Genomic DNA, 6,502 nt, shown 5'->3' with positions numbered 1-6,502 from the left:
CTAAAAGTAAATTCTAAGACTTGAGACTTTGTTTTCACATTTTAAAATCTAGGTAAACAACAACAATAGTGTAATTGTCTAAATTAATTGAAAACTAAGATCGAGTAAGTAAATGTCACAAGCACAGACCACCCCATGCCCCAGCAGCTGGACCCACTTGAGGGGGACTTGGTGCGACGTTTTTGTGCATGTGAGCAGTGTTGAAAGCTATGGGAAAATACCAAATGAGCTCATTTATCTTGCTGGACTACGCACGCACGATTTATTTAACCTACCGTTCCTCGCGTATGGATTGTGTATTAGTTGGGATCGATTCTAGATATCTCCCTCTTGAATTTGTTTGTAGTCCAATAATTGTGTAGAATGGGTTCTTGGATTGGCTTGGGGCTTGTTTTCCTGAGGTACGTTGGCTAAAACTTTAGGTTATTTGCTAGTATTGTCTATTAACTTGCATTGAACGCGATTTGGATCGTATCGTCGAAAATCATCCGATACAGAAAAGCAATTCATTTAAAACTTAAGCAATTTATTCCTTCTTTATAATAATGTGAGGATTCAAGATTTACTATTCATGCTACAGTAAATTATTATAGCTTTGTTACTGTAGCACAAACAGGAGGATCCAAGCTTCCCTATTCATGATACAATAATATTACTGTACTAATATTATTGTAGCACAGGCGGGGATCGACTATAGCGTTTAAAAACATTACTGTAACATTATTATAGCTCAGACGAGATACTATAGTATTTAAAAATGTTATTGTAGCCATTACAATAACATATTTAAATATAAAATTATTATAGCGGAAATAAAAATAAAGGTCGTGCTTTTCACGAGGTGCACACTAATTAATAAGAAGAAGAAATAGAAAATCTCCCACCAACAAAACGAGGTTGAAGTTTCGCATAAAAGATATTGCACTTTATACTACAAATCGTGGATTTTCTTTTTTAACATGACCACCTTATAGAAAGTGACTACCAACATAGCCAGGTTTTGGGTTACACTCAATTGATTCTTGCATCCTTTAGGATATAATCCAATTTTTTTTAATCAAAGATAAAAATTAATTGCTAAACTAGAATCCGTATAAATTTCCAAAAAAAAAAAAACATAGTCTACATAATTCATATGTTGCTCAATTATAATAGAGGAAGCTTCTAATTATTTTTATATCCCATAAATATATCATGGTTATCTTTATGTGGGGGAATTAATCCTCCGAGCCGTTGATTTATCAGATAGCTGTCTTCGGCTTCAAAAGACCTCTTCTTTTTAAGACGATTAAAAAAGCGGAGAAGCATTGAAGATTAATATTATCCTTTCAAACATGCCCATCAAATCATGTCACCAAAGTTTGATTACTAAGCGCTTATACTCAATTTACTTGTCTAAGCAACGGTGTTAGACTTATTGGTTTGTATATTATATATATATATATATTTTGTGGGAATAGTTAATCTTAAAATGATTATATTTTATTGGATATTGATGAGCCTTGGACGTACACTTTTGTAAAATAATAGTATATTTCAGACTCATCTTCCATAAGTCAGAGTGTTGACGCGCGCGCTCTCACTTTGATGCCTTCGGGCTTGTAAGTGGTAAATACTTGCTTTTTTGCACTATATAGATTAGATTATAAATGATACATATAACTTAGGACTAGGATCATTTTGTATTTTTTTTAAACTTTTGTTAATTTTTATTCTTTTTGTATTGAAAGCAAGAACTTCATATAGAACAGATGTATATTTGTCCTTTTGAAAATTTTTATTTTGTGTCCATATTCCATATTCATAAAGTTCTCATTTGCTTATATTGTGTACAAGTCTTAGATAAATTATATATAACAAAGAAAGTGGATATTAGTCATTTAAAAAAAAGAGTAATCACATAGATTACTATTTTTTAATTTAGAAACTTTACCGTAAAATTTATAACAGAACACGTATTTATCTATTAAGACTTTCATTATTTAACCATATGTTAACCGTTTATTTCATCAGATATAAAAAAGAATGCCAAGGATATAATTAGAAGAACTCCAAGATTTAACTATTGAAAATAATCTGAATTTTTTATTTCCATAATTACTTAAATCCACTTCATTTCGTAAGAACAAAGAAACCTAAGAAATTTCCAATTCCTGTCTCTTTTTCCTTACGGACACTTATAATAAAAAAGTAAGGAAAATGCATATATTGCTTCTCCGATAATACTATATCTTGTTAGACCCTAGAGGGGGGTGATTATGATCTTATGCTAATCTAATCCGATTTTATGCTAATTAAAACTAATAATAAGTTATCCTAGCAAGTATAAAATATAACAAGATATGTGAGCTAGGATAAATGATATACACAAGGGTAAACAAAATAAACAAGATAGTGGATGATATAAATAATGAGCAATGGACGATAGTGATAAGAAATATAAACATAAGAGAAGTGCGCCAAAGCAAACTCAAACACACGATATGATCACGGAGTTCGGACCTTCCATCCTACGTCTCCGCTCTCCACTCCCGGGGAGAAATCCACTATCACAACCGGGTTTTCTACGCTCACCCGAATAACGTTTACACCTCACAATGTCGGTTTTTAACGCTCACCGATCAACGTCCACACCTCACACTCGGTTTTCTAGTTCACCGAAAACTTCACAATTCACACTCTCACAATGTCGGTTTTTAACGCTCACCGATCAACGTCTACACCTCACACTCGGTTTTCTAGCTCACCGAAAACTTTACAACATTAACAATGTAACAACAAATATGTTCTTTACAATAGATGAGAACTCAATGTAGCTCACTCTTAATTGTTACAACTCACCACAACCCAAATTATACTAAGTATGAAAATACAATAAGCTCAAGTGGGTGTGTGTAAATAATGAGAATAAATAAGACTTAACTCAAGAAGAACTAGCAATAAAATTGATATGGAATACAATAGTAAAAATGCTAGGAAATAGAGTTAAGGAAACTTCTCTATAAACACAAAGAGAGGATGATGAAATATTGAAGATGAACTCTTCAACAACTGATGTAAGCTCCTCTTTGTAAAACCCCAAACTTAAAACAAACTAACCAAGGTTAAACCCTTATTAAACTTTTGTTTTAAAAACTTCTTGGTTGATTTTGGTAGTTGGGGTTTGAGGGGTTTATATAGGAAGAGAAACCAACAGCAAAACCCCCAACCAAATCCCCCAAAAACCCATAAAAAGATTTTTTAGATTCTGTACAAAAAAAGCCGTTGGGGTGAACGGCGGTCGACTGTGAAAACGGGGAGCCACTTTCGAGGCTCGGAAAATCTCCAGAGACTTTTGCGGTCGACCGTGGCGGTCGACCGTGGGAATTTTCGAGCTGACGGTCGATCGTGAGAATTTTCGAGCTGACGGTCGACCGCGAAAGTTTCTGCAACCCACTCAGCAAAAGACACAGGCACGGTCGATCGTGGCGGTCGACCGCAAACAGATATAAGAAATAACAGGTTTAGAAACAGTTTGATGATTTTGAAATCCTATTTAAAAATATCAAATAAATTCTAAAAAATATAAAACTTTAGGAAATGATTGTAGACATGATAATACACATGCTACAAAAATTGGTTTTCAAAAAGGACCTTCCAAATAAAAAATATCATCATTTTACAAAATAGTCCAAAACATAAAAATGTAAACATATGAATTTTGACATTTTGGTTAAACCATGTTTTGAAACAATACAAAATGATTTTATAGACTTGAAGAAAGATGTAAACTATTGTTATGAAGTCTATAAACAATGAATATAGTATTTTATCAAAATACACATATAATGCACTAAAACATGATTTCATTAAAATAAATAAAATTGATATTGATGAAATCATATATATGCATATAAGTATGAAACAAGAAATGTATTTTTAATTGTATTCAATTGTTTCATATTAAAACTTGAAAACTCAAAACCATGTATGTATATATATAACTAAATATACATAGAAACCAAAACTTAACTTATGTATATATATATATATATATATAACTATACATATATACAAAGAAACCAATAAAATATGTGTATGTATAGATAATTGAGCTTAAAGTACTTAACACACATAATATAAAACCTAAACTAAATTACACAAGCTTGATCTTGATCTTCAATAAGCTTGACTTGGTATACTTTGCGGATGAAGCATGAACTTGTATCTTTAACTTGAATGTACGTTGCTTCACTCCACTATTCCGCCAACCTCCATTGGATGTGATCGTTGATGCGCAATTACATCCATCCTCCAACATATTGTTTGTCTACAATAAATAGAAATACACAAACACTAGACAAACAACATTAGTCGTAAATTGTTTGTTAAACGTTTGTCTACAATAAATAGAAATACACAAACACTAGACAAACAACATTAGTCGTAAATTGTTTGTTAAACATCATCAAAACAAGAACAAACACTAGACAAACAACATTAGTCGTAAATTGTTTGTTAAACATCATCAAAACAAGAAGGCCAACATATCTTAGTAGAGTATAACAAATTACAAATAATTAAAACTTGAAATTTGCTTGAATGCATGACTTGATAATCTTAATGTTTATTACGCTTGTACTATACTCAAGTGTACTACTAACACTACTCAAATGACCGAACTGAACGGTCGACAACGACCTAATCCACTTGCTGCAACGATGGTTACTGGATAACTACTCATCTAATTATTTCATTAGCTAGTTAATATAGCATTCTTTTAATTGCAAAATTTAAACGGAAATCGTTCTTCTCCTTTCGATTTTCCTCTCCTTTTAATTTCCTGCGATCAAAAAAAAAAAAAAAAAACGTGAACAGTGTAATCATCGACCGTAAGCAATGACTCTCTCATGTGAGTCTTAAATGATATCAACGTGATCATGACCATTCATCATAGTGTCCATAATTCCCATGGCCACGGTACAATCATGATAAAAGTTTCGCCCCCACTGAGAACGAGCATCTGATTGAAATTGTATAAATAGACAATCAACTATGATTGACTTCACACACAATAACTCCTACAGTCTTGAAATTGTGGTCCTCGCTCGTTATCATGTCAAGGGAAACGCATCATAGTCGTAGGCGTTTGGTATTTTTCTAGGGGTGATGTAGGTTCGTAGAAATCTCAATTTTTCTTGCCTGATTTCACTTTGTGACCGTGAGTCCTACTAAAAGCTCAACGTTAGCATATATAATCTGATTTACATCTAGACCTGAGGTTGATTTCCAAATGCAAACTTGACTTCCGTGTTTTACTTGATCTAAATAAAATTAAGACGCGCGATGTATAGGCTTCACTTAGCTTCTGATCGATGTAGCTGTCAATACATTGCTTTAACATTGCTTGTAAAATAAATAAAGTAAAAAAGTAAAAGTGCACCTGAGTCCATTTTGAGCTCCGCATATATAGGCATCTAGATTCCCTTTAAGATGTATGTTGCTAATGAAGCTGGAAACCTGATGCAACTAAAGGTCTGTTCGGTTGGATGGAAACAGTGTTGCAAATGTAAATAGAGGGAAAGATTTATAATCACATTGTTTGGTTTGCAATTTTGTAGTTAGGAAAGTTAAATATACTTGCGTTTTGAGAAAAAAAAAAGTTACAACAAATGCCACAACAAATTTGGTAGGAGGAAAAGCTACAACTTTATAAAAAAAAATACAAATAATTCCACCTCACAATATAATCTTTTTAAATCCTACCAGAAAATCAATTGCGTACAAGTTTCCTTAGGGGCTGTTTGGTTCGCTATTATAAGGGGTGGAAAACTCAGAAAACCCATCCACGTCAGATTTTTAGCCCTCCACATCAGTTTTTTTGTTTCCGTCCACATCAGCTTTTTATACTTTGGCAAATGCACAACTATATATAAGATATAAATTAAGTTGGTGCTACTGTTCTAATGACAAGCAAGTGCACCTAAGGTTACCAAACTATAGATGTACAATATCCAACATGGGTTTGCACTTTCCACGGGGCTAGAAAGAAAACAGCTGAAATGAGGTTTTGTTTCAAAAGAAATTGTGGATACATCTCTTTAATACACACATCCAAACACTAAAAATTGAAAAAAAATCCTCTTGCGATGGCAAGTTAACGGAAACCAAAATCTCAACGTAAACCTAATGAGGGGAGGAAAAGGAACCATCCTAGGCAGGAAGTTACCCCTCACTTTCACGCACCAGAATTAAATAAAAAAAAAGAAAGAGGTCTGGGCCCCCATTGAGAGGCCCATTGGCTATATTTCTCTCCTAGGTTAAGAAAGACATAACATGACTGCATAACATGACCCATGCCTACTTTGTCAAGAAAGCTCTCATAGGTTTGTACTGTCTGCTTGCGAAATAAAGCAGGTGTTACATCCCTTGCGCAATTGATGAGCGTGGAGATGTTGATGGGTCAGGTGTGCAATAATATTGTCTGTTTATGTGTTGTTGTGATGGTGCGTCGGTTAACTTT

The sequence above is a fragment of the Asparagus officinalis genome, chromosome 3 (assembly GCF_001876935.1).
Source record: "Asparagus officinalis chromosome 3, Aspof.V1, whole genome shotgun sequence".
Taxonomy (NCBI): Eukaryota; Viridiplantae; Streptophyta; class Magnoliopsida; order Asparagales; family Asparagaceae; genus Asparagus; species Asparagus officinalis.
The sequence above is the reverse complement of the archived record's forward strand: the minus strand, read 5'-3'. Positions refer to the sequence as shown.